This window comes from Crocodylus siamensis, chromosome 5, assembly GCF_052110815.1.
Source record: "Crocodylus siamensis isolate JL-2025a chromosome 5, ASM5211081v1, whole genome shotgun sequence".
Taxonomy (NCBI): Eukaryota; Metazoa; Chordata; order Crocodylia; family Crocodylidae; genus Crocodylus; species Crocodylus siamensis.
This window is the reverse complement of record NC_143399.1, coordinates 139,970,935-139,982,187: the sequence shown is the minus strand read 5'-3', so window position 1 is coordinate 139,982,187 and position 11,253 is coordinate 139,970,935. Positions and strand designations below refer to the sequence as shown.

General features: G+C 43.3%; 1 pseudogene; it reads left to right on the top strand.

Annotated features, from left to right (window-relative positions):
• Positions 1-558: 558 nt before the first annotated feature.
• On the top strand, positions 559-10,646 carry LOC149864673 (olfactory receptor 6F1-like; annotated as a pseudogene).
• Positions 10,647-11,253: the final 607 nt, after the last annotated feature.

The following is an 11,253-nucleotide window of genomic DNA, read 5'->3' as shown; positions in this document are numbered from 1 at the left end:
CTGGGCAGTACATACCCTTGTACCCTGCACTTTCCCTGCTCTGACTCAAGTTCTGGCAGTGGGGAGGGCAGAGCAGCAGTGGCAGCTCAAGTGCAGTGGTCAGTAATTGACTGCTTCTGGGATTCCTTTTTTGCTGTCTGCATGTGTGTCAAGTGACCCCACAAAAAGGGGGTATATCTAACCTAGAAGCAGTATACCCAGGGTTTGAATTCCATTTTGACTCAGGTGGAGGGGATGGGGGAGGGGGGTCTGCCAAAAATCTGGGCTTTCCATTACGCTGTCCTAATAAAATCCCCTAGAATTCTGTATTCTATTTTGTTAGGGTCCTACACATGTACAAACACACAGGTATACACACACAGATTATTAACACCACAGCTAGTCCTACAAATAGCATTTGTTTACTTTTAGGAAAAACACATCCACTACTTCTACACAAATAATAAAAATAATAAAAATAAATAAATTGATTAGCCTGCCTTAAAACAAAATCAACAGCAGAGGCCAAATGTCAGTCTTCTGTGGCTGCTGTCCTGTTTTCCATGAAGTTGATGGACGATGGCCTGCCTTCAGCCAGGATCTCACAAAAGGCACCAGATCAAATCTCTCCACTGGGGGACCGTTAACATCCACAAAGAGGAGCGAAGCCAAGGTTTGCACTCAAAGTTGGTTGCGAGACTTTGTCAGTGTCATTTAGGGCTGAAAAACTGCATTCACATTGAGCAGAAGTGGTAAGGTATGTTTTGCTTGAAATTTTAAGTTTATAGAAAGTTTTTCTGCTGCCTTCACCATGCAGCTTCCAGGTATGAAATTACTCAACAGCATCCCAAATAGGCTCTCCAAGTAGATTTGCCGAATTACATATTTCATTTTTGCCATATAAAACAAGATGATCCCGATCTTTTGGCTAGAAATGTGTATCCAGTGGTTTTAGCAGGTTGATAAGTTCTGAGTCTGGGAGGCTTTTGATTAGATTATCAATTACTGCCTGGTAGAATTGCAGGTGATTGATTTTTTTCTGAGGTGTCATCTAAAGCCTTTCTTTTGAGCAGCCCGGTTGAGCTGCACTGTTCAATTTTTTTTCTGGATTTTCCACCATCAGTCTTCATGGCATTCAAAACATGCCATGAAGTCAGCAGCATGTTGTGATGCAAGTCTGTTAAGGATGTTTCCTTTTCTGAAGTTTGAGGGAAAGGCTTTGGAGTTCAGAAAGAACATCTTCCACAGTAGCCAAGTGGAGAACAAAGCCCCTGGTTTCAAGCCGTTTGTACAATTTGTATTTCTTTTGTTCACTGTCAGAATGTGAAGTGTCTTCACTTGCTGTTTTCAATTGCTGTGCCAATGCTGAGTAATCTTTCCACATGCCTTTCATTGTATTAAAGCTGCTTGAAACCCAGCATATTGTAAAAACTTGACCAATTTTTGAAATATTCATTTTGAGATTGATAGCAAAAGGCAGCCAGACTCTGCATTTGTCATATGTTTCTTCATGAACCTGAAATTATATAAATCTGTTTTCTTTTAGACATTTTTAAAATAAACTACTTAAGAAGTTTGATAACCCACAGGATAATACAGTCAATTGTTATGATCCACCACACCAATTACTTCCCATATCAGACTGGATCAAGTATGTTTCAGAAAACCCAGCTGAAACCTTGTCTGAATGTGAACAAACCATGTAGCGCGACATACGGTGAGGTCAGGGTGTCCAGACTGTGGAATAAGCTCCCTCCAAAGGTGGGGAGCTTATACCTACTCTGGAAATCTTCAACAGGAGACTAGACAGTCACCTTGCTGGGGTTACCTGACCCCCAGTTATCTTTCCCGCTTGGTGCAGGGGGCTCAACCTGATGATCTTCTGAGGTCCCTTCTGGCCTTACAATCTATGAGATGATAACACATTCATGCCCAACTTTTAATTAGCAATCCACACTAATGACAAGCACCCAGCACTGGGTGGGATACAGGTGTATAAGTGACGCAGTGCGTGTCAGTGCTGAGAAAATGGTGTGCTTTGAACTAAAGCACATCAAATGTGTTTTAGTTCAAAGTACACTACCCGCTGTTTTCTCAGCACTGATGTGCACTGTGCCGCTTATACACTTGTAGCCGATGCAGTGCCAGGTGCATGAATTATGCGATTGATCAAGTCTGCTCCAGCGTGCTGGATTTCCAGCGTGTCGGAGTAAACTCATGGTACGTGTATAACTGTTAAACTCATTCATTGATTAACAAGTCCACCCAAGTGAAGGAGCAATGTGATCGGAGATTGCCCCCCGTTATGATTTTCAACTGTTACAGGGGAGCTCTCACTTCTTATGAGGGGGCGGGGGAGAGGCTCCAAGCTCCCCTGTAATTCAAACCCTGAGTGTACCTCCGGTTGCTGCTCTTCCACCATGTGCTGCTGCTGCTTGTCTGCCTTCCTCACTTCTGGAGCCAAAGCCACTGCAGGAAAGATCAGTCTTACGCCCAGCTTGCTCACCCGTTGCTGCACTACTTCCTCTACTCTTCTTCTTGTGTGTATACGTGAGTCTGTGTCCACACATGCACCTAGTTTTCTTCAAGAGAATTGAAATGGATTTTTGAGGTTCTCCTCAAGTAAGACAAGGACAATAACTTCAGCAGAAGAAAGTGTCTTACCATGTTCTCTACTTCAGTGGTTCTCAACCATTTTGGGGTTGAAGCAGCCCTCAGAAAATGCTAGTTTTTAGTTTTCACTTGGTTTTTCGACTCCAAAAAAAAGAACAGAGCAATTCTTCTGCTGCAAAGAACTCAGAAAAATCACAGCAGGTCAGAACATTTTTGACACTCTAGATTCCTATTTGAAATCTCTGGGTTTACCTTGTGAATCATGTTTGCTCACCTAACAGTGCAAACATTGCATGACACCCTGTGATCTCAAGGCACCCCAGGATGCCACAGCTCCCTGGTTGAGAATCGCTGCTCTACTTATTACAAAAAACAAAGAGAGAGAAAGCAAAACAAAGAAAAACCAAACAACTGCTTTTTACCCTTTCTAACTCTTCTTCATTTTTATTATATCTAGGCACTTTATAAATACAGTTTTTATTCTTTGGGCTTGCTTGCACAGGAGTAATGATTGAAAAAGAACATTATTTATATGTATTTACTTAAAAAGAATCCAAAGAAGAATCCCATCAGATGATATGGATTTAATGAATAAGAGCTAAATCTTGATAAGACTTTAATGTTCTCCTTAAATACCCTATTTTGTTATTATGTCAGTCAAAAATCAGTTATTGCAAAGCTCAAAACTATAGAACAACAGAAAACAACAGAGTGTTAAACATTTAAGACTAACTGGTAACTGAGTGTTTGTGGATGCACTCTACATAAATCAGAAAATATTTCTAAATACCACCAAGTCATTAGTTATGTTGTTTGAGAAGTGTAATTCTACTGAATTTACATTTATGCTGTACCGTATTTTGGATTTTTAAGAATCTCATAAGGTTCTTGAAGGATCAGATATTTATAGGAATCTAACATACATAAATTTAATAATAATATATCATCTGAAATAAATGCACACATTATATAATATATATTATGTATATATACACACATGCATGTATACATATACATATTATACACAGTATTAATATATAACAAATATAATAATCTGACCTAATATAAAATACATGTAATAATCAACTATATGTAGCAATAACTATATATAGATACCTTTGTATAAGAGAACATCCACAGTTATATAAATCAGGTAAACTCACCACTCCAAGGGGAATGCAAATCATAGCAAATTATCCAGGAATGACACAATTATCAGGAATTGATAATTGTGTATATGGGGAAGAGGGGGGAGGAGTGGGGCAGCACTGACGGGGGACTGGAACAAATTAAACCACAATGCTGAATTATCCAATAAACAAATGAAGCAGAATTTTCTGTATCTATGTTTATAAACCTTGCTTTGAATCATGTGCTATTGGGCATTGTTGGGATACTAGGCATGATGGCCTGATCTGATTTAATATGGCATTTCCTATTTTCCTTATTATTTACATTCAGAAAATACAAAAGAATGCATATTCCTAAGGTAATATGCATATAAATAATTACTGTGGAAGAGTTACTACTCAGCTTAGCAAGACAGACAACCTGAGATGCTTGAAAAATCTGCAGACTTGAAGGCTCATAATCATAATCTAGAAACAGGCAGCAACTCCTACGATGGTGTCGAAATGGAAAGCTACCAGGGCCCCTGCCCGGGGGGGCGCAGCCTTCCCGGGGCTTGTCTGAGGCCTCCACCCAGACGGAGTCCACGGCAGGGGCTGGCGTCCCCCAACCCCCTGGCCTGCGGGAGCTGCCCAGCAAGGTTTGGCGGGGACTGGGGACCGGGGACCCCCACACCTGTCCTGCAGGTGCCCGCCTTAGGGCCCTGGAGGCACAGGTGAGGCAGTTCCAGGAGAAGGTTAGCAGGCTGAGGGGAATCCAAGAGGCAGAGGAAGAAATTGACAGATATTTTCTTTCCGTGCGCGGTTGTACGACTAAGAAGGATGCACCTCAAGAAGTGCCCTCCACTGCTAAGTGGCAGACGGTCACCTCCCGTGCCAGGGCTGCTCGTAGTACGGCAGCACCAGTTCCTCTGGCTGGATAACAGGTACGAGGCCTTGGCAGCCCTGGAGGAGGAGGAAGGAGAGGACGATACTGTGGAGGAGGCAACTCTATATTCCCCATGCTCCCCACGTCCCGTGCAGGCTGAAGGAGACAAGCAGGCCAGGAGGAGAAAGCGTCACATGATTTTCATTGGCGACTCCATCCTGAGAGGTACAGAGGGCCCCATCTGTCGCCAGGACCCCTCAGCACGCGAGGTCTACTGCCTACCTGGAGCGAGGATTCAGCCCACTGATTATTACCCCATGGTCCTAGTCCATGTGGAATTAGGGCTAACTTCCCAGATTAAGGACAATAAGAAGTCCTTCTTTAAATACATAAGGGGTAAAAAGAAGGTTCCGGGTAATATGGGGCCCCTGCAGGACACGTTGGGAAATTTGGTCGTCACACCAGAAGACAAAGCTAACATGTTTAACGATTTCTTGCCTCTGTCTTCCTAAGTAGGGACCAGAACAGTCACCTCCCTGCTGGGCGCCCCTTGGGCCCCAGGGGAGGCACACCTGGGCCAAGGGTTAGTGAGGAACTGGCTAGGGAGCTTCTGGAGGGACTGGACGTATTCAAGTCAGCCGGTCCGGACGATCTCCACCCTAGAGTTCTAAAGGAATTGGCCGAGGTCATTGCAGGACCCCTGGCACGGCTTTACGAGCACTCGTGGTGCTCTGGTGTGGTGCTGGAGGACTGGAAGAGGGCCAACGTGGTTCCCATCTTCAAAAAGGGGAAGAAGGAGGACCCAGGAAACTATAGGCCATTTAATCTTACCTCGATTCTAGGCAAGTTGTTTGAGAAAATTATTCTGGCACGCATCCACAAGGGGCCAGCAGGGGACTGCATGCTTAGGGGCAACCAACACGGGTTCATCAGTGGCAGATCCTGTCAGACCAACCTGGTGGCCTTTTATGATCAGATCACCAGATCATTAGATGCAGGGGTAGCAGTGGATATAATCTTCCTGGACTTCCGGAAGGCTTTTGACACTGTCTCTCACCCTGTTCTCATTAAGAAACTGGGGGGCTGTGGTGTAGACACCCACACAGTCAATTGGGTCGCCAACTGGCTGGAGGGCCGCACCCAGAGGGTGGTAGTGGATGGGTCCTTCTCAACCTGGAGGGATGTGGGCAGTGGGGTTCCGCAGGGCTCGGTCCTCAGGCCTGCACTGTTCAACATCATCAGTGACTTGGATGAGGGGGTAAAAAGCACCCTGTTCAAATTTGCTGATGACACTAAGATGTGGGGGGATGTGGGCACTCTAGAAGGAAGCAACGGGTTACAGTCGGACCTAGACAGGTTACAGGGGTGGGCGGATAAGAATAGGATGGGATTCAACACAGACAAGTGCAAGGTGATGCACCTGGGGAGGAACAACCGGCACCATACCTACAGGTTGGGGAACTCCCCTCTTATCAGCACAGAGGCGGAAAAGGATCTTGGAGTCATCATTGACTCCAAGATGAACATGGGCCGGCAGTGTGGGGAGGTAGTCAGGAAGGCCAACTGTACCTTGTATGCATCCACAGATGCATCTCGAGCAGGTCCAAGGAGGTGATCCTCCCCCTCTATGCGGCCATGGTCAGGCCACAGTTGGAGAACTGCGTCCAGTTCTTGGCGCCGCACTTCAAGAGGGCTGTGGACAGCATGGAGAGGGTCCAGAGGAGGGCCACTCGCATGATCAGGGGGCAGCAGGGCAGGCCCTATGAGTACAGGCTATGGGACCTGAACCTGTTCAGCCTCCACAAGAGAAGGCTGAGGGGGGATCTTGTGGCCTGTTATAAACTAGTCAGGGGGGATCAGCAGGCATTGGGGGAGTCACTGTTCCCCCGAGCACTGCCAGGAGTGACCAGGAATAATGTCACAAGCTGGCGGAGGGTAGATTTAGGCTAGATATCAGGAGGCGCTACTTCACAGTCAGGGCGGCTAGGATCTGGAACCAACTTCCAAGAGAAGTGGTGCAGGCTCCTACCTTGGGGGTTTTTAAGAGGAGGTTAGATGAACACCTTGCTGGGGTCGTTTGACCCCAGTACTCTTTCCTGCCATGGCAGGGTGTTGGACTAGATGATCTATTCAGGTCCCTTCCAACCCTAGAAACTATGAAACTATATCTAAGTATGTAAACTTTAATGTTTCTCACTAGAAAATAAAAAAAACCTGCCAGACTGATTTTGTAGGCATTGTAGGAAAAATAATTTTAATAGAATTGTTTTGATGTTTTGAGAAATCAATATGAAAGCTCCATCAGAAACATTATCTTAACATCAGCTTAATTTTGCTCAGTTTCAAGAAGAGGAAAGCTTTCTTAATTCAAAACCTGCCCCTGTTAAAACCAAACTCCATAATTTTCAGTTGCAGGCATTGTATGGCTCCTACTATCTCCCAGACATCATTCTTATATTAAGTTAATAACATTCATCAAGTCTGGTTCATATAGTCTCTATTAAATGGCAATTAAACTACCATTTCCACACATTTCCTATATCTGAAAGACTTTCCATATGGTGTTTTCCTAAGAAAAGTGGCTAATAGCTTTATGGGGCCAGACTGATAAGTCATGTTTGCTTAATTTGGCTCCTAGAGATGATTGGAAAGACTAAATTGGGCTAACTCTCCATGTATCAGCCAGCTTCTCTACTCTGGTGACTGTTTACCTTGTGTTCCAGAATGTAAGCTTTCATTTTAAAAAAAACACCCTCTAGATGATGTAGCTGCTACCATAACCTTCTGAATATGAACTTATCTGTAAATGATATAGTGCTACGTGTTTGAGTTTGCAGTTAGCCTAAAACAAAAGGACTGAGAGTTGTGAATGGTTTCTGCTCATGACAAGGGATTATTATTTTCTTTGGATCTTAGCGTTAGTAATTTAAACCTCAAATATTCAAGCTGATTCACTGGTGATCAAAGTACACAGGAAAGGGTGTTGATAAACTTGTATAAAAAGATGTACCTTATTTTAGTATTATAACTGATCCTTGTTTAGGTCCTAACTACAGTTTGAGAACTGCAGCTTTTTGATTTTGCTGAGTATTATTTCAGGTTTGTCAAAATATATTACTTAGTTTTTGCAGTCATGCTTTAGAACAAATGATGGAATATACAGATATGCATACAAACCCTGCCTGCTTATGTTAACTGAATACAAGCTAAGCACGAATGGACTTTTACAGATATAAATTCTACCATTTGCTTGTACAAGTGACAGTGATAAACAACCACACATGCAAGTGATCTGAATGCATGAAGTTCACCCACATTGTTTTTTGAGCCATTACAGTGTCCTCTCCAGTTGACAACATATTTGACTCAAACAGCAAATTTATTTTTAAAATAAAATACTTTCTTTTAGTTTCAGTTTATTTTCTTTAACGCTGCAACCAGGTTTGTTTATTTTTAATCTGTCATCAAAACATCTGATCTTTGAATAGCTAGGCTGACTTGTGTTTTTTGCTGAACTATTGCTAATAGGCTGGCTGCCTGTGCAAGTACATCTGTCTAATTTAGGGCTTAATCCTACTCGCACTGAAATTTCCATTAGCTATAACAGGGAGTTGGATCAGACTCTCAGACAGTCAACTCCTTAGGGAAGGCATCTGTCTGTCCTTGTGTTTTGCAGAGTGCCATGCTGACTGCTGATGCCTAATGAATGATAATAATATACATACTAAATTATTTTCAAGGAATGAAGGAATGTTCTGTGTGAAACATTCATCTTTCATGTATCTTACAGTTGCCATTGAAACTCACAGGCCTATGTGAAGGACTTCAAGCTTGCATCAGCCTTGCATGTAGCTGATGACAATTTTTTTTATGTATTTGTATGGTACCTATTCAATATGAATGCTTGCTTAATAATGTAGAATTGTGGGTGAACTACCTGAAGATAATGTATGTTGTAGAGACCTTGCTGAACAAATATTTCTTTAAAAGGCCTTCTGGTTTACCTTGTCACATAGTGCACATTAAAGAATTAAAAATAGTGAGAAGTTTGTATTTTGATTAAATATCTATAGTGTTTTTCTCTCCAAAATATTTAGGAAATATTTCATTAATGAGAACGCTTAAATAGGAGATCATTTAGCTGTAATTGCAAAGCAAGTTGAACAAGTAGCCTTTTCAGGAAGAATGTTCAGGATCCTGTTTTTCTCTTGTGGTAGAGTCCAGTCATTATTTGTGCACTCAAACAGTGATAATGGGAGTTTCTCCCAAGTAAGGACAAAAATATTGGACCCACCACTAAAATTAACTATAATGGTGAGGACAATATTCTTTAAGTATAAGTTTGCCTAACTCATTGATTTCATTGGCTGTGGCTCAAGCCATGAATTTAGTAGGGACACACACACACACACTCACACACACACACACATACTTTTTCAATTGTTATGGATTTCTCAGATCTTAAAATCTAACTGAAATCTTTATTTCAGTTTATGCTTTAAACTAACTATTCTTTTAGTCAAACTGATCATGGCACAATATATTTTCAGAGTACTAAGGCAAGGAAGAGAAAAGCATGCACATTAAATATGGGAAAGAGAATGAGCAAAAATTGGAAGTAGTTAAAATGAGTGGTATGTATTAATTACAAAATTTAAAGCAGAAATATTATTTAAAAGGGGGGTTATGTGCACATCACTTACACATAGAAAGTTAGGGTTGGAAGGAACTTCAGGAGGTAATCTAATCCAACCCCCTACTCAAAGGAGGACCACCCCCAACTAGCTCATCCCAGCCAAGGCTTTGTTTAGGTGGGTTTTGAAAACCCGCAAGGATGGAGCATCCACCACCTCTCTAGGTAATCTGTTACAGTGTTTTACTACGCTTCTTGCTAATATCTAACCTAAACTTCCCTTGCTGCAGCCTGAGGACATTGCTGCTTGTTCTGTCGTCTGCCACCACTGAGAAAAGTCTAGCTCCATCTTCTTTCAAACCCCACTTCAGGTGTTTGAAGGCTGGCATTAAGTCCCCTCTCAGTCTCCTGCTCTCTAGACTAAATAAGCCTAGTTCCCTCAATCTTTCCTCATAAGTCATGTCCTTGAGCCACCTCACCATTTTTGTCACTCTCCGCTGAACTCTCTCCAATTTGTCCACATCTTTTCTGTAGTGGGGGACCCAAAACTGAACACTGTACTCCAGATGTGATCGCATCAGTGCTGAATTGAGGGGAATAATCACTTCCCTTGACCTACTAGCAATGCATCTACCGATGCACATATGCCATTAGCCTTCTTGGCACCAAGGAGACGCTGCTGATTCATATTTAGCTTATTGTCCACTGTAACCCCCAGGTCCTTTTCTGCAGAGTTGCTGCCCAGCCACTCAGCCCCCAGTCTGTACCTCTTTCTTTGTTTGCATGTTGCAATTGTTCCTTCTTCTCTCCTTGGGCTCTACAGAGAGTTTTCTACTAGCTGTTATGGCCTATGACCACTACCTGGCTATCTGCCACCCCTTGCACTATTTCTCCCACATGAGCAACACCTTTTGTACTCAGCTGGCTTTTGGCTCATGGCTGAGTGGTTTTCTGGGTATCTCTGTGATGGCATTCCTAGTATCAAGGCTGTCTTTCTGTGGCCCTAATATCATCAGTCATTTTATGTGTGACATAGATTCTTTGATAGGTCTCTCCTGCACTGACACAAGTCTTGTTGAGTCAATAATTGACAGCATTCTTTGTACCAGTTATTGTTATCATGGCCTCATGTGCTGTAACCTTGATCTCTTACATCTACATAATCTCTACCATATTGAAAATCCGGTCAGCCCAAGGCCGGAGAAAGACCTTTTCCACTTGCTCTACCCAACTCACCATTGTGACTATATGGTTTGGCTCCACCTTTTTTCTGTATGTCAAGCCTTCTGCACCAAATTAATTTGACAGGAACAAATTCATCAACATTTTTAATACTATAATAACATCACTGCTAAACCCTTTAATTTACACTCTAAGGAACAAAGAAGTGAAGCAAGCCTTGAGAAAGGCATTCAGTAGAATGTGAAGTGTTTTTCAGATAGCATGGGCATAATGGATGTACCCAGGTGAGCGTGTATGTGCCTCTTGTGGCATCTCAGAACAGTTTGAGACACACAAGAGGCATGGTGGGAACAAAAAAATGTTCCCTGCACTGCACATTTGCAGCATGGGCTCTAAATTTGACACCTGGAAATCCAGGTATCAAAAAATAACCTGCGGAAAAAGGTAAACCTGCCAGGCACCTTCTGTAGCAGGCCCTGAAGCCACCAGGAGTGGGCTCCTCCAAAGAGATGCTCTGACGTGCAGCCAGAGCATCTCTATGGCTGCCCATTGCTCCAGTGCTCCACCATGCTTCCTCAGTATGCAGGACATGCAGGAGTTGTGCAGGCTGCAGCGTGACCTGTACCCAGGCTTTGTCCTAAGTAAGTAGGGATGGGGGGTGGCAGGGACTGGAGGTGGGGACTGTGAGGGTGCAGGAGACTGTGTGTGGGTGGTGGGCTGCTCAGGACGGGTGGGTCCCCCACCTTCCCACAACCCCCCTGCAGCAGCACAGCCCATAACCCTTCTATGGCAGCAGCAGCAGCCACTGGGCAATTAGTGCCCTCCTAGAAGATCCCCCCTGCAACAGAGGC